This window comes from Palaemon carinicauda, chromosome 17 (assembly GCF_036898095.1).
Source record: "Palaemon carinicauda isolate YSFRI2023 chromosome 17, ASM3689809v2, whole genome shotgun sequence".
NCBI lineage: Eukaryota > Metazoa > Arthropoda > Malacostraca > Decapoda > Palaemonidae > Palaemon > Palaemon carinicauda.
This window is the reverse complement of record NC_090741.1, coordinates 70854056-70878853: the sequence shown is the minus strand read 5'-3', so window position 1 is coordinate 70878853 and position 24798 is coordinate 70854056. Positions and strand designations below refer to the sequence as shown.

General features: G+C 38.0%; 1 long non-coding RNA gene across 5 annotated transcripts in view; it reads left to right on the top strand.

Annotated features, from left to right (window-relative positions):
• LOC137656865 (uncharacterized) overlaps window positions 1-24798 on the top strand; it is a 75360-nt gene that overhangs the window by 23114 nt on the left and 27448 nt on the right. For 2 of the 5 annotated variants that reach the window (XR_011047027.1, XR_011047031.1), the window contains exons 1-2: window positions 15456-15566; window positions 17793-17953. The exons of 1 other annotated variant lie outside the window; for it this stretch is intronic. This is a non-coding gene — a long non-coding RNA (uncharacterized lncRNA). Of the gene's footprint in view, window positions 1-15455; window positions 15567-17323; window positions 17533-17792; window positions 17954-24798 lie in introns of those variants that run through there. 2 more of the 5 variants (XR_011047029.1, XR_011047028.1) reach the window with 2 other exon arrangements.

The window sequence follows — 24798 nt, the reverse complement described above, 5'->3', positions numbered from 1 at the left end:
TACCTGTTAACCAGTCTTCTTAGAATTTCCTCCACTTTGTCCTTGTGGGACTTTTCTATCAGTTCAAATATGTATGCTTTGAGACTGACAACAACCCTGCAGGTTAACTTTGCTTTCAGCTTGAGTTCATTTGCAGTGATAAGTCTGTTTTTTTTTTTTTTTTTTATGATTGGTTGATCATAGCATCTAATGTGGTTAAATTGCTCAAAGGTTGATCCCAGCGCCTCCCTTTAAGTTTTTGATTTGAGAGTCTTACAGAATTGAGAAAAGTCAGAGCTCGCCCCAGTAGAGGGCAAAGTAATGTACCTTGGTAGGCTAAAAGATACAGCAGAAAAATTATTTTTAAGGTTAGGTCCTGTCATCCCAGAAGCAGCTTGTGCCTCATGGGCGTTCCACTAACATTTATTGGAGAAGGAAGCAACATTTGACATCCTCCAGTAATCCTTCCTCTCATATGGTGCACTTGAGGTAAGAAGTTAGGAACAATGAACCTTGGTGGATATTCATTGTGAACCTCACAGTGAGAGTTCCATTGGACTTCACTCCTCTAGGGATAGTTCTATTCTTGCGTTCATCGAAGTAATGATGGGGCGCACACCTGGAGGACCTAGTCTCTTTAGTGTGTGGAGAGCAAACTACTATAATCTGTACATCATCATCCTAGAAATATGTACAGCATTTTTAGACCTTCAAGCATTTTGCAAGCATTCTGGGAGTGAGTGATGGCCTATAGGGTTGTATTGAAGAGTTACAGCACAACTGTGTCACTAAGCTAGTAACATCAGCTCAGTATCAGTTGTTACTTTTTATCAAAACCCCAAGTTTTGTTATAGTGGTGCTTTATTGTTGTTTTTAATATTTTTACCTCTGCCAAAAAAGTTGGAAGTAGGTTATGTTTTCACCCCTGTTTGTGTTTGTGAACAGCTTCCTGGCCACAATTGTAATTATAGAGTAATGAAAATTGCAGGGATTAACTTATGTAAAAAGCTGGAAATTATTAAATTTTGGAAGGTCAAGATCATGGTCAAGCAAAATATCCAATTCACGTAATCATCCATAAGTTTGGACATCGTTGTTACAGATTTCAAACTTGGTTCATATTTGAGTGCGTGAAAATTCACGCCAATTAATACATGTTAACGTCAAAGGTCAAGGTCAAGCAAAAGGTCGAGAAATAAGCAACCACGGTGGAGGTCTGCACTCTTGAGTGCCCTTCTAGTTACTATTTTTATTACCAATTTATTACAGAGTATAACTTAAGATAACCTATGTTTTATGCAAATTGGTCATCTGAGGATATTTTCTGTGCCCAGAACATCCCTATTAAGATGGCAGCCTTGCAGATAGTTATGTGATCTTACTAGATACTGACCCTTAAGTCTCTGCTCTTATTGCGCTTAAGACTTGTAATGCTTGCTATTTTAATTACTATTGATAAGCCAGTTAAATATTTAGCTTGATAAGATTCACAAAACATGAGATGGTACATAAATAATATCAACACTATCACTTTTGAATAAAAAGAACTTAAACAAATATTTTATTTGTAGGCTCTAATATTAGTCATAGTGAAGTTATTCACCTAGCCCACCAGCATCAACCAATTATCATCATTCCTCTTTTGCCAATACCAAGTGGACTCCTTATATCACTAGTAAGATATTGATTGCAATGATCAACATTTACTTTATAGATTGAAAAACCATACTGTTGACTTGGCAAATACTTTTCTCATTTCTTGTACTTAGCCTTCTCAAATTTTATGTAAATCACTATCTACTGTAACTTCTGCACTTTTATGGAACTTTTTGCATGCCAAAGCTGAGCTTGGTTTAATGAAAGGTAAATTGTAAGACAGGTTTCCTATCTATTTAACTACCGGTACAAATTTAGCAATTTTGAGCATTGTTGTTATGGGCAGTCTTGGTATTAACTGATTTTTCTTCATGATTTTCATTTGAAATCTTTTTGAAGTGTGTTGGACTTTTTATTGTATATCCCTGGGATTGGTAATAAGACTTTTTGAGATATATAGTACTATAAGTAGTAACTAGTTTTCCCTTCATGTGCCTGACTCGATGTGTTTTTGGAGTTGAATTTCGTGGTGTCAATTGGCCATATTTTATTTGGAAAATGAAATTTTTGTTTAAGAAAGGATGCAAGATAGTTAATGTATTTGTACATTCGGGGAAGTTTTGAAATTTTTAGATATACTATCTTGTCTGCTGTCTGGAGGTTCTGTTTAGTACATTGTATGATTAGAAATGTAAAGAACAGTAATACCCTACCCTGCATTGTTAATTGGCTGCAGAGATGTGATGCATGTTGATTATTGACATAGGTCACATTTTTTACCCAGGTCCAATTTTGACCCTTGTGTGTTCCCTATACATGTATTAAACATGATAAAAGTACTTACAACCTATCATATAAAAACCGGATACCTACATTAATAAGCTTCAATTTACAGTACAGTACAGCATAGCACTTTCTTATTGTATGATGTAGAAATCGACAGAAGGTCAGGTAAGACAGCATAAAGTGGACTTGCAGATGAGTGACATTAAGTCAGAACAGGTTCATGTTAACCTAGTGGTATTACTGTATTCTAAAAGAGGCAGAGTTAACAAGTTTGTAAAACAACATAGCCTGAGGGAGAGGTGGTGCAATCATTGAAAAGTGGAAGAGTAGAAAAGAGAAGGGGACTGAAAATGAGCTTAAGTAATGATCATCATCTCCACCTACGCCTATTGACGCAGAGGGCCTCTGTTAGAATTTACCAGTTGGCTCTATCTTGAGGTTTTAACTCGGTACGTTTCCATTCATATCTCTTACTTTGCGCTGCATAGTTCTCAGCCATGTAGGCCTGGGTCTCCCAGCTTTTCTAGTGCCTTGTGAAGCCCAGTTAAAGGTTAGGTGAACTAATCTCTCTTTGGGAGTGCAAAGAGCTTACCCAGACCATCTCCAACTATTCTCTCTTGGAGTGCAAGTAGCATGCCCAAACCATCTCCATCTACCACTCACCATGATCTCATCCACATCTGGCAATTGAGTAATCTCTTATAATTTCCTTTGTATTCCTGTCCTCCGATTTAACTTTGAGTATCTTTCTGAGGGGTTTGTTCTCAATTCTACTAAATTTGTTGGAGGTTTTCATTGTCATACCATGACTCATGCTCATACAGTAACACTGATCTCACTAAACTGATGTATAGCCTGATTTTTAATGTAATTTCAGGCAATTAGATTTTCAAATTTTATACAACCTAGCTATTGTCTGATTAGCTTTTTTCAATCTTTCACTAACCTCTAATTCTAAAGACCTTGTATTGGAGATCATAGTTCCTAAATACTTAAATGATTCTACCTCATTAATCCTTTTCCCTTTCAATGATATTTCATCTTCCATTGCGTACTGTTCTCATCATCTGTCTGTCTTCTATTTATCTTGAGCCCAACCTTTTGTGATATCTCTTGCATTCTAGTAAGCAAGCATTGTATATCCTATGGTGTTCTGCTAATAGGGACAGCATCACCAGTACACTGTAGGTCTGCTAATTTCTTATTACCAATCCTTCTCCACCATCTTTGCTTATTCTATGCCATAAAAAATCCATGAGGGGGATAAACAACATAAGTGACAATACATTACCTTGGAGTACTCCGCTGTTCAGTGGAAATTCATTTTATAGGACTCCACCAACTTTGCACGTATGCTCATAAACTGACGTGATTAAATTCACTTATTTGAGGAATTCTATAGTAATGCACTGTAAGCTTATTCAGTAGTATTTGACAAGAAAGTTAAGGAAAAGTACAATGTAAGTAAATTGGTAATGTTGTGCTTTTGGAAGAAAGCAGAGTGGTATCCACATCTTCTAGATCTGTTTATAAAAGTGGCAACAGTGTTCCCAAATGGCCTAACCTTCTTCGACAGCCTCATGTGGTAAGGTTCCACGAAGTGGTTCATTACCTGTTAATTCACGGCTGAAGATTATTCAACATCTCTGTAGGTAAGGCTCTTTTAGATTTGCTAAGGGACTGTCAGAATACCTCAAAGTCCCCTGCAGCGGTCTACCTTGCAAAGTTGTAAACTTCTGTTACTGAGGTGAAAGCTATCACTTGGCTTTAAGCCAGAAGTTTAAACTGAAAGGAACTAACCTTTCCTTCTTGTGGGAACTTTCAGCCTTGGTCAGAAGTTTTGAACAGTCTTGTTCACAGGAAAATGGATTCCCAACTTGGTATCTGGTAAAGGTTCTAAGGTCCCTAAAGATACTTTTTCAACCAAGTCATAAAGCCACAGATGGAAACCTGACATTAAAAATGGTTTTCTTCCTCTCCCTAGCATCATCAAAGAGGGCAATTGGTCTGCACTCTCTCTCTCTATCTTTTGTCCTGCACCAAGGAGTGGAGAGACTTGTTATTCTCCTTTGTACCTGAATTCCTTGCCAAGATCCAGAATCCAACTAATTGTGACAACCGATTTGACTTCTTCATTTCATCACTCGAGGGCACTGATGACTAGGATGATTTACTGCTGCCCTATTATTATTATCATCATCATTATCATTATTGTTGTTATTATTAGCCAAGCTACAACCCTAGCTGGAAGAGCAAGATGCTACAAGTCCAAGGGCTCCAAGAGGGAAAAATAGCCCAGTGAGGAAAGACAATAAGGAAATAAATAAATGTTATGAGAAATAATTAAAAATTAATAGAATATTTAAAAAACACTAACATCAAAACAGATATTTCATATATAAACTATAAAAACTTATGTCAGCCTGTTCAACATGAACAATACTAGAAACAAGGTTGAATGAAAGAATTAAATCACTTCAGAATAGATTGATCATCAAAAATCTTAAGACTTTCTCAATAAACCAATTTTTTGTGCATTTTAAGAACACACAGACCTAGTGTGTTTCTCGAAAGTAAATTTGCAGTTGAGAATCACACCTAAATTTCAAGTCATACAGAGTTAAAGAAATAATATCAATGCTAAGATCTGGATGTTGAGGAGCCACTGTCATTGATCTGCTTACAATCATACTTTGAGATTTGTTTTCATTCGACTTCATACCTCATAATTTGCACCATGCACTAATTTTAGCTAGATCTCTATTAAGGGATTCAGCAACCTCAGATATACATTCAAGAGATGGAATTGATGCAAAGAGTAGCATCATCTACATATGCAACAAGCTTGTTTTCTAGGTCAAACCACTTGCGTATATAGTATGAAAAGTAATAGGCCAAGAACACTACTCTGATGAACACCAGATATCACATTCCTATACTCGCTATGGTGCCCATCAATACAAACTCTTTGCGATCTATTACTTGAAAATTCAGTGATGCGAGGAAACGAACGACCCACTCCCAACTGTTTGAGTTTGAAAACGGGGGCCTCATGATTAACACGGTCAAAGGCAGCAGTCAAATAGAGGCCAATCATACAAATTTTCTGATCACAATACAGTGATTTCTGTACAGCATTGGGGATTGTAAGAAGGGCATCACATGCTCCAAGGCCATTACAAAAACCGAATTGTAAACTAGGGAACAGATGATTACCTTCAGCTAACATATTAAGACTTTTTGCCAAAAGATGCTAAAAATTTTGATATGGTAGTTATGGAAATTGGGCGGTAATCAGTCGAACTTGAGCTACCACAAACACATTTGCATAGTGGAGTAACATTATCTATTTTCCAACAAGTGCTAAAAGCTCCTCTTCTAGCTAACTTGTGCAAAATAAGATAACTTTGGAGCTAAGAGGTCTGGTCTTTATTAAAAACAAAGGAAAAATACCATTTGGGTCTACACCTCCATAAGCATCAAGGTCCATCTAGAGCTTTAATTTCACAAGATCAAAAAGCTAAATTATTTAATTTAGCCTCGGGAAAACAAAAATGAGGAAGATCAAGTTTCTCATTACTCTGTTTACTATTAAACCTATCAGCCAAAAGGGTTGCCTTTTCCTTTGGACAGTGAGTGACTGTTTAAGTACCCGGTAAAATATTGTATCTACACCAAAGTGCAGATTCAAGGATAGTCCTCCACTAAGTTTCTGGGTTGTACCAGAAAGGGTTTCTTTTATGGTAAAATTGTATTCCTTTTCAGTTGAAGTATAAACACACTGAGCAAAAGCTCAAAGCTGAGTATAGTTATTCCAGTAAAAGCAGTAAAAAGGACCTAGCCTTGCCCCTGGTACGGTATATCCAGCATGTTTTTCCGTACCAGATGGAAGGAAAAAAGAACAATCTTTTTTTTTTTTTTTTATTTATGAGACTAGTATGAGAGCATATGAATCTTTTGGAAAAGTGTCAATTGAAGCCCCTCCCAAGGCTCATGGTATCCGTGCAACTGCTCGGTACTTAAAGCAGGGGTCTGGAAGAAGAATGCTTTTCTCTAGGTCTTGTAGTGGCTGCCCAACAGTTAGTGTAGAGACTAAGCTCCTGCAAGACAGCAAGTTTTTTCATGTCATCAATTACTTCTATTAATGTGGTATGTGGGCTTAATGAGAGAGCTGTTCCCTTGACTCAAGCTCCCGTGAAATTATCAACACTGATGGACCCTTAAACAGCTAAGCACGCGTCTGTGGATCATACCTTATGAAATTTAACTCATTTATAATAAATATTATTGAATGTTCTTAAGCATGTTCATCTGTTGTCGGGCAGTGATGCTGTTACTCGCCTTCATGCCACGACAGGATTTAGGTATGGCCCCACCTCTTTATCAGTCAAGCATGATCTTCCATGGGTCAAGGGTCAGGCAGATGACCTACTATTGCCACTGGGGAATTCCTCCCTCCTAAGGAAGACACTCCATTTAAATGAGTGGGGTTTGTATCTGTGTAGGGACCAATTACAACCAGTTGTTATACGTCAGAGACAAGGCTCTTGGAGGTAGCGAAACCAACATGGCTGCCAGGGAGAGGCAACTCCGACTCCCGAACCAAACACAAAGGAAAATAATAATAATATTGTTAGTAACAGGGGAATCGCTACTTCCAGAACTTCAAAACTCGTAGTTTTTAGTACTTAACTTGGATGCAGAATCTTGAACCGACATCTTGCGCAGAAAAGCACTCAAAAAACCGAAATCACAGAGCAAAAGAATGTGCGGGTAAACAGCAGAGATGCTATGAAAGGAGTGAAGATGTTGGCATGAGTGAAGGTAGTGGTAGTAGTAATCAGTAGTGGATGTAGAACGGCACCTCGTAGTAACGGGGATATTTGAAGAGGAGATATCCACATGGCACGAGACCTCTGATAGTGGTTTACACGCCCCAGTTATATACCGACACCTATTTTAGGTGAGTGAGCTGGGTTCATCCCTGACATTCCTATGCAACTTTTTTCTCTGGTTATATATAGCAGTTATATACCTGAGAAATTATGCTAAAGGAGCATTTCACTGGGCGGCACAGGTCCCTCGCCCAGAAATAGATTTTTCCTTCGTCAAAATCCCTTTATTTTTCCTAGCTATGCAAACCAGAGTCATTTACTTCTACTGTATTGCCCACCTCTAACACCCCCCAAGTCCTAACCAAAAGACAAAGTGTGGATGTATACAGCACAGGCGGGAATGGTGTAACCATGCAAGATTTCTTATGGTCATAACAAAGAGCGCCAAAAGCTTAACCCATTGAAGTTACTGTACTTGGATTTGTGTTGTTAGGAAAAATTCAAATTATTGTAAAACTGTGCTTTATATTTGCAGGCACAAGTGATAATTTTAAGTTTTTTGTATTTTCTTAGATACAACAGCCTTTTGAAGTCCTACCTCGATTGCCCCTAAATATGTTTGGATGCTAAATGGAGAAAGTGACTTGGTAATGTTGTCTAGACGGGTGGAATCGCCACCTCCCCTTCCCAGCAGCTTTTAATTACTGCACTGCATTGTTATAAAGCTTCAAAATATTTCCAACTCATGCTAAAAGAAGATACTCTTTAAAAGGTTCAGGTTTGTATATCTGGGAAAAATCCAGATTACCAGAGTTTTTTTTTTTTTTTCAATATATTGAATATATTTTTGGAGAGTTGTATATACAGTGAACCCTCATTTATCGCGGTAGATAAGTTCCAAACCCGGTCGCGATAGCTGAAAATCCGCGAAGTAGGGACACCATATTTACGTATTTGTTTAACATGTACAGGTATATTCAGACTTTTAAAACCTTCCCTTTACGTAGTACTGTTAACAAACTACCCTTTAAGGTACAGAACACTTAATGCATGTACAGTACCCTAAACTAAAACTGGCACAAATATTAAAATGTTAGAATATTAAAGTAGTATAAAAAAATAAAGATTGTCACTGTACTCACCACGAAAGAAGTTGAAGAAAAACTTGAATGATGGCGATGAATTTGCTGCACAGTAGAAATGATGATGATGATGAAGCTGATGATGTCTTCTACTGTGCAGCCAATGATAGTATTTTATGTCTCTTCAGACGGAGGTGTCTTTTCCTGGGACACCTCTTCAACTTCTTCCTGGGACACTTCTTCAATTTCTTCCGAAGGCATAGTAGCAGGAGGAACTGGCTCTTTTTTGCGAGGCTGGAAGAACATTGTGATCGGAAGTTGCTGCCGCTGCTTCTTTTTTCGCTCAAAGAGCATCTTGTAGGGAGTCATGTCTTCATCGATTTTGTTGCAGAATTGCATAGAACGAACCATATCCTCGTCCCACTCTTGCGACAATTCTCTCAACTCCTTCGCAAGGTTGTAGAGCTTGGCAAGCCTTTCTAATGTTAAGCCCGTTTCTTCGACAATTTCTTGGGTCTCTTCCTGTGTTTCATTGTCTCCTTCACTGGCCGATTTCGTCAGGTCTTCGAGGTCTGCGTCAGTTAGCGGCTGGGAATGGCAGTCCAACAACTCGTCGACGTCTTCAGTCGTCATGTCGCCAAACCCGTCACCTCCAATTATCGCAGCCAACTGCACAGATTTCTGTATTGCAGAGCGTTGAATCTCAGCAGGTGTAAATCCCTCGTCATCGTAAACAATCTGGGGCCACAACTTCTTCCAGCTCGCATTAACAGTAGCAGATTTCATTTCTTTCAGTGCCTTCTGGATGTTCTGCAGGCACGTGGCTATTGTGTACTTCCGCCAGTACGCCTTCAAATTGAATGTTTCATCCTCATCATCTTGGGAAGCATCCACACACGCAACGAGGTCCGCCAAGGTATTCTTCGTGTAGAGGGCCTTGAACGCCCTGATAACCCCCTGGTCCATCGGTTAAATTACTGACGTTGTGTTGGGTGGCAGGAACTCAACCTGAATGCCCTCATGCGACAGATCAGTTGCGTGTCCACCAGCGTTATCCATAAGGAGAAGGATCTTAAATGGCAAGCCCTTATCTAAGAGATATTTACTGATTTGCGGGATAAAACACTGGTGGAACCAGTTGGAGGTCAGCATCTTCGTAATCCATGCTTTTGGATTATGCATCCAGTACACAGGAAGGAGATTCTTATTTTTATTTTTCAAAGCGCGATGGTTTTTCGATTTGTGAATAAGCCCCGGTTTTAGCAAAAATCCAGCAGCATTGCCACACATCACGAGGGTAACACGATCTTTGAATGCTTTAAAGCCAGAGGCTTTGGCTTCTTCTTTGAACAGGAAAGTTCGCGATGGCATTCTCTTCCAAAACAAGCTGGTCTCATCCATATTAAACACTTGTTCGGGCTTGTATCCACGTTCAGTGATAATGTTCTTAAATGTCTCATTCGCGTAAGTTTCAGCAGCGGTAGTGTCAGCAGAAGCTGCCTCGCCATGCAGGGAAACAACTCTCTTCGCTGACCTGCTAAAGGTGATGGCAGCTGTCTTTCTAATGTTCGCATTGTCCTTCTTAATGTAGCGAACGGTGGATTCGTTCACTCCAAAATGGCGGGCTGCGACCGCGTAACTTCTGCCTTCTTTCAACATATCGAGAAGTGTCACCTTCTCAGCAATCGTCATCATTTTTCGGTGGCATTTAGGCTCACTACCAGCCTTAGTAGAAACAGAACGCTTGGGAGCCATTGTAGGGGTTAAACAGAAAGTTCAACAAAAAGTTCAACTTCAAACAGTCACGCACAGCACAGTTTAAAGTTACACAGTAACGTAGCAGCATCTACCCGGCGAGAGAGCGGCAAACAAAGTGGTCGCAAGAAGATGCTACTGGTCAGAGAAAAGCCAAGCTGCTGCGGATCGGAGAAGCGGTGAAAACACCAATCACAGGCTAGATTACAAAATTTGGGAGCTGATTCGTCATCTATCAGCACTGGAACCAATCACAGTCAGTCTTACATGCTACGTAGTAGTTACAAATTCAAATATGACAAAGTCAGACTGCATCTGATTTGCGTTTCATGTTCGATTTAATTTTACTACGTATACTGAATTATCGTATGATCACATTCTCTTTTCGTGTTTTATTTCTTTCTATTGTGAATTATATGTCATATGTAATGCAATGAACCATCAGTAAGAGCAGATATTACTAATTATTAATGGAATTAACGAAATATTTGGGGTCTTCATATATCGCAGCTATTTTCAAAATTTCCGGAAAATCCGCGATATATTTCTTTTATAATATATACATGCATAATGAAAAAAGTCGTGAAGTCGTGAATCCGCGATGGTCGAACCGCGAAGTAGCGAGGGCTCACTGTACTCTCTTTTCACCTGAGTATCCATAAGTTTTGTATAGCCATAAGAAAATGGTAAAGCAAAATTACCTAATCAATACACTACTGTACCATTTCTTTAAGCTGAATAGTATTTGGTATTGATAGCTGGTGAGCATTGCTGGGAAGTTTAGTTAATTAGGAATAGTGGAGTTTCTTGTTGGGAGGTAGATTTTTTTTTATTTTATTCAACATAACTAAAATTATATAGTAATCATTTTGTAGGTTAATTTAAACCATGGTAGTTTCACAGTTTAACTATGATTAAGAAAATGAGCTTAGAAATGCATAACTGGCAAGTTTGCAATTAAAGTGGTATTTTATGCCAACAAGAAATGGATTTTTTTTTTCTTTAATTTGGTACTGTACCTGCAGAGTAATTTGTCCTAGAACAGGTTCTCAGATTTTCTGTGATATTGTTAAAATAAGTAATATCAGGTTCAGTTCTAACCAGAATCTGGAATAATTTTAAATTAAAACAGTTCAGTATCCAGTTACCTTTTTACCAAAACCCCTATGTCTCTTTATATAGTGATGATTTTTACTGTTATTTTTGCTACTTTTATTTTCATTAAGACGCTAGTCTGATTTCCTATTGTAGTGTTGTCATTATAACTGCTTATTATTTAGTTAATTTATAGCTTTAGGTAACCTATGCTTTATACTTCTCAGTCATCTTTGAATGGCAAAAACAGGACCATTAAAATTGTACCCCAAAAATCGCTTATTGCTCAAATCGTTTATTTATTTCTTTATTTCCTTTCCTCACTGAGCTATTTTTCCTTGTTGGAGCCTTTGGGCTTATAACATCTTGATTTTCCAACTAGAGTTGTAGCTTAGCTAATAATAATAATGATGATAATAATAATAATAATAATAATAATAATAATAATAATAATAATAATAATAATAATAATAATAATAATAATAATAATAGTCTGTTACCTTCTTTTAGTCCAATTTTATCAATTCTTTTTCATATAAGGTTTTTGTTTCAAATTTACTATTAGGGATAGCAGTCGCTACTAGTTTCTATGAATGATTCTAGACTAATGTTTTATTTAATTGGAACTAGTAAAAATTTCTTCACCAGAAATTCATTGTTCAATCCTGGAAAAAATATGCAATTTTACCCAGACCAAAAAAGTTTTGGGATGAGCAGGTATAAAACTTTGTATTTAATGGAACTGGTTTGAGACCATAGCTGTTATATGCACCAACAATTGCAGTATCAACAGGAATGAAGTTCAAACTGTAATTAGTGGTCAGATTGTATACCAAGTTGAAAACTGTGAATTATGTTTAATATTATTAGTTCAATGAATGTCAGTTGAGTCTGTTTTGAAATTGCCATACAGTATTATTGACAAATAGGATTTATGAGGTATTTACCATTTATTTATCCTGGTCAATTCAGCCCCCTGTGGCCGTGGGGGCATATATAAAAATAAAAAAAAATAAAAAAATAGAATAGCGCCAACGTTATCCCTGCGTGTCGTAAGAGGCGACTAGAAGGAACGGGACGAGGGGGCTGGGAACCCCCTCTCCTGTATCTACATCCTGTGAGACATCGACAAAGAGATGGAGCTGGGGGGGGGGGGGAGAGTGACTGATCCCCGCACTCTAGTTTTGGGGTGTTTAAATGTGCGTGGATGTAGTACGATAGAGAGTAAAAGATGTGAAATTGGAAGTATGTTTAGGAATAGAAGGATGGATGTACTGTATTGGCCTTGTGTGAGACGAAGATAAAAGGAAAGGGTGAAGTGATGTTTGGTGAAATGTCTGGTAGAATGTCTGGGATTGAAAGGGGAAGAGCGAGAGAGGGTGGCTTTATTGCTGAGTGAATGGATGACTGGTGAAGTAGTGGAATGGAAGGAGATATCATCTAGGTTAATGTGGGTAAGGGTTAGGTTGGGTAGGGAATGTTGGGCGTTTGTCAGTGCGTATGGGCCAGGTAGTGAGAAAAGTTAAGAAGAGGGGAATGAGTTCTGGAATGAATTAACTAGGTGTGTAGAAGGACTGGGTAGAAGGAATTATGTAGTTGTCATGGGTGACTTGAATGCTAGAGTAGGCGCTGGAGAGGTAGAAGGTGTCATTGAGACTGGTAGATATGTGTTGAGCAAGAGATGGTGATAAGTAATAGCCTTTGCAAAAAGAAAGATAAAAATAAGTATACATGGGTAAGAGTGGCAAATGGAAGAGTAGTAGAAAGGGCATTAATGGATTATGTGTTGATAACTAAAAGAATGTTTGGAAGATTGGAAGACGTGCACGTGTTTAGGGGTATGGCTAACGGTATGTCTGATAATTTTTTGGTGGAAGGAAAATTAGTTGTAGCAAAAGAGTGGGGGAATAGAGTAGGTGGATGTAAAAGGGAGCTAGTGAGGGTTGAAGATCTAATAAAACCGGGGGTAAAAAGTAAATACTGTATCAGGAAAGGTTGAAAATGACATATGATGAAGTGAAAGTAAGAGAAACTGGCAATTTAGAGGAGGAGTGGAAGTTAGTAAAAGAAAATTTTGTTGGGATTGCAAGTGATGTGTGTGGCAAGAAGGTTGTTGGAGGCAGCATGAGGAAGGGCAGTGAATGGTGTGATGAAGGAGTGAAGGTAAAAGTGGAAGAGAAAACGAGGGCTTTTGAAGAATGGCTGCAGAGTAATAGTATAGAGAAGTATGAAAAATATAGAGAGAAAAATGTGGAAGTAAAGCGCAAGGTACGTGAGGCAAAGAGGGCAGCTGACCTGAGGTGGGGTCAGGGATTAGGTCATTCATGTGAAGAGAATAAGTAGTAGTTTTGGAAAGAAGTGAAGAGAGTAAGGAAGGCTGGCTCAAGAATTGAAGCAACAGTGAAAGATGGAAATGGAAGGTTGTTAAAAGGAGAGGAGGCAAGGAAAAGATGGGCGGAATATTTTGAAAGTTTACTGAATGTTGAGGATAATAGGTAGGCAGATATAATTGCTGTTGCAGGTGTTGAGGTGCCAGTAATGGGAGATGAGAATGAGAGAGAGAATACAATAGATGAAGTGAGGAGAGCACTAGATGAAACGAGAGTAGGAAAAGCGTCTGGTATGGATGGTGTGAGAGCTGAGATGTTGAAGGAAGGGGGTGTGACTGTACTTGAATGGTTGGTGAGATTGTTTAATATGGGTTTGTGCATGTATTGTACCACTATATAAGGGTAAGGGAGATTTGCATGAGAGTTGTAATTCAAGAGGTATTAGTTTGTTAAGCGTAGTTGGAAAAGTGTATGGTAGAGTACTGATTAATAGGATTAAGGATAAAACAGAGAATGCAATCTTAGAAATACAGGGTGGTTTTAGAAGAGGTAGGGGTTGTATGAATCAGATTTTTACAGAAAGGCAGATATGCGAGAAATATTTAGCCAAAGGTAAGGAGGTGTATGTTGCGTTTATGGATCTGGAGAAAGCGTATGATAGAGTTGATAAGGAAGCAATGTGGAATGTGATGAGGTTATATGGAGTTGGTGGAAGGTTGTTGCAAGCAGTGAAAAGTTTCTACAAAGGTAGTAAAGCATGTGTTAGGATAGGAAATGAAGTGAGTGATTGGTTTCTGGTGTGAGTGGGGCTGAGACAGGGATGTGATGTCACCGTGGTTGTTTAACTTGTATGTTGATGGAGTGGTGAGAGAGGTGAATGCTCGAGTGCTTGGATGAGGATTAAAACTGGGAGACGAGAATAACCATGAATGGGAGGTAAATCGGTTGGTGTTTGCGGATGATACTGTACTGGTTGCAGACACAGAAGAGAAGCTTGGCCGATTAGTGACAGAATTTGGAAGTGTGTGTGAGAGAAGGAAGTTGAGAGTTAATGTGGATAAGAGTAAGGTTATGAGATGTACGAGAAGGAAAGGTGGTGCAAGGTTGAATGTCATGTTGAATGGAGAGTTACTTGAGGAGGTGGATCAGTTTAAGTACTTGGGGTCTGTTGTTGCAGCAAATGGTGGAGTGGAAGCAGATGTACGTCAGAGAGTGAATGAAGGTTGCAAAGTGTTGGGGGCAGTTAAGGGAGTAGTAAAAAATAGAGAGTTGGGCATGAATGTAAAGAGAGTTCTATATGAGAAAGTGATTGTACCAACTGTGATGTATGGATCGGAGTTGTGGGGAATGAAAGTGACGGAGAGACAGAAATTGAATGCGTTTGAGATGAAGTGTCTAAGGAGTATGGCTGGTGTATCTCGAGTAGATAGGGTTAGGAACGAAGTGGTGAGACTGAGAACGGGTGTAAGAAATGAGTTAGCGGCTAGAGTGGATATGAATGTGTTGAGGTGGTTTGGCCATGTTGAGAGAATGGAAAATGGCTGTCTGCTAAAGAAGGTGATGAATGTAAGAGTTGATGGGAGAAGTGCCAGAGGAAGGCCAAGGTTTGGGTGGATGGATGGAGTGAAGGAAGCTCTGGGTGATAGGAGGATAGATGTGAGAGGGGCAAGAGAGCGTGCTAGAAATAGGAATGAATGGCGAGCTATTGTGACGCAGTTCCGATAGGCCCTGCTGCTGCCTCCGATGCCTTAGATGACCGCGGAGGTAGCAGCAGTATGGGATTCAGCATTATGAAGCTTCATCTGTGGTGGATAATGTGGGAGGGTGGGCTGTGGCACCCTAGCAGTACCAGTTGAACTCGGTTGAGTCCCTTGTTAGGCTGGAGGAACGTAGAGTAGAGGTCCCCTTTTTGTTTTTGTTTCATTTGTTGATGTCGGCTGCCCCCCAAAATTGGGGGAGGTGCCTTGATATATGTATGTATGTATGATTTCAGTTTCTTGGATGATAGCCAGTTCTCCTACAGTCAGATTGGTTTTTATCACTTTTTCTGACTATAGAAAATTGTCTTTCAGACCTGTACAGTGGGGATCTATGAATACTTTTATTGGGTAAGTCTTGTTGCTTGACATTGTATTTGATTCCATGGTTGTGCATTTGCTCTGTTTTATCCAAAGGAGAAAGTTATTACAAGGATTGGATCAGTGTTTCTGTGTACTTGGGTGGCAATAGACATTATTGGTTTGGAGATTCTCCATAGATGGGTCATTGTTTCCCTGCGTGAGACTTCCACAGATGAACACTACAGATGTGACGAGTTCTATGATACTGGTATCAAAGGTGTAAAGTCTGCCAAATGTCAGAGCTATCCTGTCTTTAAACACTGCTGATTTTGAAGATTTTGGAAAGATCTTTTAGGCTAGAGCATTTTCTCCACCTGGATAAATTTGTAAATTCCTTATGTTCTTTGAGATGATTCAACTGCTTTTATATAAAGGTATAGTAAAGTAACATGGGTACCTTTTCATGGTTTTTCGTACGAGGAAATATTACTTTTTATTGCTTTATAAGTTGGCTCTTCACTTTCTTTACTGGAAGGTTGATATGAAGTGCTCTTTGTCAAGATCCTTTGAAATATGACAATTTTTGCATGCTTCAGGGATGGTACATCCAGGATTTTCATGGGCTTCCTCCTTTTGTTATGATTGTCTGGTCAATGACTATGATCATGGTAATTTTCAGGCTGCATAGAAAGTGGTTTCTGGTCCTGTGGCCGCTTCTGCTTGACGCAGTTTGTTTCCAAACAGGGTGATCTTTTCAGATGCCCTCATTGCCATTTCTTGCACCAAACTGCAGCATGCTTAGAGATGTTGGCTAGGAGAGCTTCTCTGTGATTTGTGGAATAAGCAATTTTTAAAATACTTTCTATTATCAGTTACTAGTTAATTTTGTGTCAAGTGGCACATTTTCATTGGAGTAACGAGAGGAAATATTAATAATTATCACTTTGGGTACTTTTTCAGATTATATATTGATCTTAGTTCTGTGTATATAAGTGGTGGTGCTACAACATGTAAAATGAGTCTTTTCCTTATGCATTTATTTTCCAAGCTTATTGAACTTTCTTTATAACCCTTTATCGAGGAGTCTAGATGTGTTAATTGAGTTATGAGCAGTTTCCAGCTGGAAACAAGATGGTTTTCATTTGAATGTTAAATAGACATTCTATGTTTCTCCTGCCTTCTAATTCAGCCTAGAGGATTATTGAATTCCAGTCTATCTCATTGTTGCTTGAACTACATGTCAACAGGGACATGCATTGTCCTGTAGATTTCACATCTAAACAATTAGTGATTGAGATTTGATGAAGAAAATTTCTGAGGAAAAATAGTATAGTGCATTTATCCTTGAATAGATCCAAGGATATTAAAGATTCATTGATGAAAGTATCTGGTGAGGTCCAAATACCTATCCAGGCCTGATTTAGAATGCCATGTCTTGCTTAATTACATTTGTTTACTTCCCAGTAAGTTTGGATGATGCTTCTTTACCTTTGTGGCTTTGATCATGGTATTTTAAATTTATCAACCTCTTGTTATTTTGCCAATTTAGTAGTTCTGGATGCAGCATTGAAGCTGTCATCCTGTTTTTGTATCTCTTTTAAAAGCCGATATGCTTTTTTAAGTTATTTCAGTACTTCTAACCTGTTTACATTGAGGTTTTCTTAATATGGATTTTTGTGTAAAGTTCTTTGGTTGCTTGTTGTAGAACTCCAATTCACTAATTATCCCCCTTTGCAGAGAAATTTCCTTTTTAAAAACTCCATATAAGTAACAAATAAAAGATATTGAAATATTTTAAAGGTACAGTCTGTGAAAATCTGAATGCAATGGATGGTCTGAATTATGGAAAATCTTAAGAAACCTTTTTAAAGAATTTTACTGAACGACAGTGCCAGGGATTAATATCCTTATGGGAATAAGGGATGTAATAGCCACTATCCAACAAATTAACAGTCAAAAGCTAAAGACCAGATGGAACAAGACCCGAAACAACATAGAATGAAAGAATCAAAACGTAAAGAATTTTTTTTTCATAATTATAGATTCATGGACTTTACCCCTACTTCAATACGTTCAATGGTTTAATTTTACTTTTTTTTACCTAAAGAATGAGGCTGACATATGTTGCCTCTCAGAATGATGGGCAATAATGCTAAGTAAAGGAAGAATTTTTGTATTGTCAAATCTTTGAAAATTTATCATGAATCCCAGGAAGTATAGAAATAATTTATTATAGGATTTATTTTTAATTGCCAATTCTTCTCAACTTTAAAGGAACAAGGTTATTCAAATGACGGAATAGATAAGATGAAGCTGAATACATGCTGTGCCTGCCTCTTCTTACTGCTTGGAACATAGGGTTATTGTAACAGGAGAGAAGTCCTATATCTTTCAGTCTTGTCTCTTCCTTTCAAGGTATAGCATATCTATCTCCAGTAAGTATAGAAATATTTTATTGTATTTTATATTTAATTTTTGTGTTGGTTAAATATCCTCTGAATTTAAATATCTCATCCATTCTAAAATGCATTGGTGAAATTTTTAGCACGATTTACACTCTCTCACTTGTGTCAGCATTGTTTCTGCTTATTTTCATGAGAACTACTTGCCTATAATTGTAGCTTAGCAACTCTACTTCAATATTTACTTTTGTCCTATTCATATTACTTGTAATACATAAACCCTCACATTATTAGTGCCACTGTAGTTACATTATCAGACTCTTAAGACATATTTAGAAATACTCATGGTGTGGGTGGTTTTGTGAACCCTGCATCCAGTTCAAATGCTGACAGCTAAGTATCATAATTTCCACACCATTCATGGAAAGTAATGAAACTCATTGTTTGGCCTATTCTTACAGGGGTAGTTGACCATACCTTACTTACACCTGTTAGTACTAATATTATCTAGAATATTAAAGTTCAAATTTTGTTCTGATTGCGGCAACTTACTGTCTGCGACCATTTTCCAGGAATGAAATGGGCTGACAAGTTTACTGCATTGTCCTCTGGCCATAAGTGCATTTTCACCAGCATCTGGTAAAGGGTTCGTGAGATTGACGCCCCCCCCCCCCCCATGCTTGTTGATATAAGCCACTACAGTAGTGATGTTGCTCATCACTACTTACCAAGTGACCCCGTACTATTTCTTGTAAGTGGATTAAAGCCAGGTACACTGCCTTTAGTTCCAACATCCTTATACAAGATCTTTTGTGTACTTCTGTCAGACCTGAACTGGAGTGGTTTAAAATGTGCATTCCCCATCCTTCTCTGGACATATCTGAAAAAATGATAAACTCTGGGGGTAAGAACAAGAAAGGAGGAGCCTGCTAATAGGTTTTTCTTCTGCAACCACAAGGACAGGTCTTCTTGGACTTCCTGTAGCATCTTAACAAGTACATATGGAGAATTGGACTTAGGTTTCCAACTCTTTTTCAGAGCCACTGCATGGAACTAAAGTGTAATCTCCCGTACGGAACCAGGTGTTCTAATGAAGACAGATTTCCAAGCAGTCTTTGCCAGTGCTTGGCTGTGAGGGACACTCGTGTCGAGAAGGGTGTTGCAACTTCTTTCAACCTCTGTAGCCTGTCTTGTGAAGGGAATACTTTGCCTTGGACTGTGTATATGGTCATCCCCTATTAGACAAAGCGTTATGGGGCGAGAACGAACTTCTTTATTTATCCAGATTCTTAGATACTGACAAAAATTGAGGAGGTCCCTATGGAGCAAAGCTGGGACTCTGACCCTGCCAGTAAAAGCCAGCTGTAAATATATCAGAAAAGTCTTATTCCCATCCCAGTGCCTAGGCTGAAACCAGTGTGAATGCACTCGTGAACACTTGACGGGCTGTGGATAGTCTTTAACATATAACTCGAAACGGAAATCTAATCGTTCTTAATACGAGTTCTTTAGGTCTGTTGACAGCAAGAAGTCGTCCAGTCTCATTGCCTGGAGGACAGTGTTGTGTCTCCATCTTTAAATTAGGTTGCAGAGCAGAAGTAGTTCGGATAGGCCAATAACTGGTCTCCAACCTCATGTACTTGGAACAGATAGCTGACAAAACCTGGAGAGGAGTGTTTGAATTCCTCAACCGCTTATTTGTTCAACATCATCTTGACCTCCTCCTAAAAGAGTGTGTCTTTGACGTAGCCCTTTGAATACGGCAATCGGCTCATCAGCGCTAGGAAGAGGATCGTGATAGTTTTTGATCGGGAGGTTGTATCAGATGCAAAAGGATCTCTACCATCCAAGATTCTCCCCCTTGGAATTGCCATCTCGTCTACCGAGTTGACCAGCATCCCATCGCCATAGAATGGGATTGTCACCTCTGATGATGTCCTCTTATGCTGCGAGGTTGTGCTTTCCTGTAGGCCGGGTGCCAGGACCACCCTTCAGTATGTTTTCTGCTAAGTTTTTTTTTACTCCTATTTCCTGATAACCTATGTTTTGGGCTATGTCAAGAACATAGCGACCACCCTCAACTCGGGGCCGTTCTCACACAGAGGGCCAAAAACATCCAATTTCACACTACACTCAACTCCGTATCACATAAATCTATATAAAGGCTTCTATGGGCGGTCAAAAATAATCAAGACGTTCATGAAATTTTGCATATGTAAAGAGCAAAATTTGTAATTGTATTGTATATTTGTTTTGAAAGTAATACAAAATGTACACAGACAAACAAACACAAACTTGCTTTAAACATATTTCTCTTTCCAAATAAAGTCCTCTCAAGAAAAAATAACCAATATACAGTATCGATGAATGCTTCATACAGAAAACTTCCTTATTATATAAGCTTGCTTTTGAGCATATATTCACATCTTTGGGTAGCATACAGAAGACACTATGGTAAATAACGCACGTTTCCATATACTTGAGAAAATATGAATTGATAAATGTCCACAGTCCACTATTCATGATTTGGCGTATGTGCATGCTGCATGTACCAAATGCAGTTATTTAAGCTAAATTGGGTCATACTAAGCTAAATTATACTCTGTCAGCATAAGTGAATTGTTGATTTTATCTTTAAAAATTTTTTTAAGAATTGTAAATTTTTTTAATGAAAATTCATGACAACAGCACATGATTTTAACCACTGTGTGATTTATCATCTTTATCTCATCATCATTAATATCATAATTATCATTTAATTTAAAACATCACACATTGCTTTGTCTCCTTCCTCAGCTACTAATCCATTCATGAGATCTTTGTGGATGATGTTCCACTGAAACCATAATAGTTCAAGTTTGTGTGTCAGAATTTAGGGGAAAACCAAACTCCTGAGGAAATGGTAATTTTGTATCTTGTTCATTATCTAACCTCCAGATGCACATTTGGTAATGAACACTCTTCACATGCTGCACAAGAATCCTTATGTAAGTTTTGAAACTTTACAAGATCAAAAGTGAGAGCTGGTCGTAGAACGAAACTTGATCCACTGATTTTTTCCGCCTTCATTTCTTGGGCTTAATTAACTTTCTTTATTCTGGAATCAAAATCATACAAACGGCATGTGAATACCTCAATTCCTCTCATAACATTCTCGTCATCAAGAACCCATCGCTTCCCTACTTCAGCAAAAATATCAATGAACTTTGAATTTACCTTGACTTTGGTCAATTGTATCTTTCCCTGCCTTTGAATCTTGAAGTACAATCTGCACCAGTAAATGCATGAAGAAACAGAAGGGTTGTAATATGGTCTTGTGAACTGTTATCTCCTAACTGGTTAATGTTGATGAGTCATTCTTCCAAATCCAGGAGGATGGTGTCTGTGAAAGATTTAGCATACTTGAGAATAAAAAAATATCAGTCTTTTCCCCCAACTCACCGTCTTGATTTGTGGTAGTTTGATCTGAATGTAATCTATATAAATAAGAAGCCTGAAATGAGTTTCTTCATGACTAATATGCTTCAACCGAAGGCTGTTTGAAAGTCTTTCCCTCAGCTACTGTCAGTTTATAGGCTTGACTTCCCTCAGTGAAGATCGTAGGTTTTTAATAATTCTTTCTGACATGTCGTCAGAGCTCCATTTGCGATGTAGTAGACTGCTGAATGATTGCTTGATTTCTTGTCATTATTTGTAAAAAAAATATTTTCCAGTCTATGGGACAGTGAATATTTACTCCATCAATTATGAACTTATCCCCACAGCCTCTTTGGTCTCCCTCAGCCGTTTTGGGAGTGAAGAGCCTGTCAGCATGTCTGAACTACATATTGTCTCAGCCACTAAAGGTATATTCTGAAAAATAAGTTCTGAAATATATTGCATTGTAGGGAATACCTCTTTCATATAAAATGAAGACTTTAAGTTAAATCACATTCATTTGATGGAGGGAGCTTTCCATTTTCAGGATCTTAGATCATAGAATTCATTCCTTAAGCTTTTTGTGTGTTTTTGCTATGGAATATGGAGTTGGAGACATGGGATAGGACATATGGTCACTAATGCTAATATGTCTTTCTTGTTGCTGTTTTGATGGATACTTGGAAAATAAACTCTTGTTCACTTGTATAGGATTTCCTTCTTTGTTGTTACAATCCTTTGTGAAACAGCTGTGGACAAAATTATTTTGAACTTGCTTCTCTTGATGGGTTCTAATAAGGGTAAATTTTTTTCTCGCTAGGCAGTTGTTTACAAAGTTTTCTTTCTGTGATTGGCCTCTGCTCATTATGTTTACCACATCATGCCTACTTCTTTAGGTGTGGATGCTCCTGAGGATAGAAATGTCAGAAGCTGCAAGATTTGAAGTTAAAATGGAATTATAACACTGATTTGCTTGGATTGTTGCACCTGTTTCTCTGACTGAAGGATCTCGCGAAGTCCCAGCTCTCTCTGCTGGTCCACGTACTGCTGACTTGGTTCACTAACCATATTCCATATTACTTCCATGAATTTCCCTTTAACTTAAGCAGTCTAAATATGATGCTGACTTGCAACAGCATTAATTGTGATTCCTTTGATTCCTGTTGAATATGTACCAGAATCAGATGTTGATTTTAGCCACTTCATAGCTGTCTCCTCTATTGCCTTTGCAGTATGGCAACAGTTACCAGGGATCTGTGATCTAACTACACTTAGATGAGCTGGCAGCACATTAAATAGTCGCTGCATTATCGATGCTGGTGCGTAGTGGATTAATGTCCTGTGCGCCTTTCTCAGTTTACCTGGAATGCTTTTTGGTACTATTTAATCTACCTCGGCTTGCTCTTTCTGATACTTTAAGCTCCATGATGTTTTCAGCAATTCCTTCTATTTGCTTCCATGCTTGTATTATCATGTAGCGTTCTCTTCTCCTTTCTAGACTGTATAGTTTTAAAAATTGCAGTCTTTCCCAGTAATCAAGGTCCTTAACTTCTTCTATTCTAGCAGTATAGGACCTTTGTACACTCTCTATTTGCGCAATATCCTTTTGGTAGTGTGGGTACCATATCACATTGCAGTACTTGAGTGTACTACGCACATAAGTTTTGTAAAGCATAATCATGTGTTCAGCTTTTCTTGTTTTAAAGTGTCTGAATAACATTCCCATTTTTGCTTTACATTTAGCCAACAGTGTTGCTATTTGGTCGTTGCATAACATATTCCTATTTAAAATTACACCAAGGTCTTTAATTGCTTCCTTGTTTGTGATTGTCTCATTATTAGGTCCCTTGTATGCATACACCATTCCTTCTCTGTTTCCATAATTTATTGATTCGAATTTATCGGAGTTAAATACCATCCTATTTATCTCCGCCCATTCATATATTTTGTTTAGATCTCTTTGTAGTGAGTTCCTATCTTCATCACAAGTAATTTCTCTACTTATTCTTGTGTCATCGGCGAAACTTCTCACTACGGAGTTTTCAACATCACAGTCTATGTCTGAGATCATAATAACAAATAGCAGTGCAGCTAATACCGTACCTTGGGGCACACCAGATATTACCTGGGCTTCATCTGATTTCTCGTCATTTGCAACCACTATCTGTTTTCTGTTTTGCAGGAATTCTTTTACCCATTTTCCTATCTTTCCCACAATATTATGCTTTCTCATTTTTTTCTCCAATATGTTATGGTCTACCTTGTCAAAGGCTTTTGCAAAATCTAGATAGATCACATCTGTGTCTTTTTCATTTATCATATTATTGTATATGTTTTCATAGTGAGCTATCAGTTGGGTCTGTGTACTTTTTCCAGGTACGAAACCGTGTTGACCCATATTAAACAAATTATTTTTGACCAAATGGTTCATTATTTTCTTTTTTATTACCCTCTCATACACTTTCATAATATGTGATGTTAGACTAACAGGTCTATAATTGCTTGCCTCTAGTCTTGATCCACTTTTGAAGATAGGGGTTATATAAGCAAATTTATGTTTAACATATATCTCGCTCATATCTATACTCTGTCTTAGCAGTATTGCAAGTGGCTTCGCGATAGTGTTTGCAGTTTTTTTTAACAAAATCGCTGGAACTCCATCTGGTCCGGCTGCCGATCCATTTTTAATTTCGTTTATAGCCGTGACAATATCTGCTTCATTAATATCTATATCCATTAGATATTCAACATTTTCTTCTCTCATTTCTGTTTCATTATTCTCATTCGCAATTCTTGGCGTGAACTCACTCTTATATTTTTCTGCTAATATGTTGCATATTTCCTTTTTTTCATTCGTTAGCCGTCCTTCAATTCTTAAAAGCCTATTTCTATTCTCCTTTTATTCATCTTTTTTGCATATGTTCAAGGAAATAGCTGAAGTATGTCAAAAATTGAGAATAGTTTTGCTGGTCTGAACAGAAAACAATAAAAGCATAATCCCTATGGTATGTACATATCTGTCATAATCATTCTTTTTTTTATGGCATTATTGAGTGACAGTACAAGCCAAACACAATTCATGTTCTCTGTCTAGAAGTGCCCAGCTCACCATTGCACACTTTGTTGGAAATTTTGATAACTTTATGCTAAGTGATCTAGTACGGTACATCACTTGAAGACAGTAATGCACTCCACATACCTTGAAGTTATGCCAAAACATTTAGAAAGGGGGAGGTTGATGTGGTTCTAAATAATTTTGATACAGAAGTCTTCCGTTGCCTCCAGCATGGACTAGTGTTTATTTAAAGCCCTGTTCAAGTTTTTTTTTTTTTTTCTCTTCCATTAAGAACACCAGCTACTGATCCAAATGTGATTAGTTTTACCTTGATAGCAACTTCTATCCATCCACTTCTTTGACAGTACCTACTCCCAATGGCTTTAAGTTATGCTGCACAGGTGTG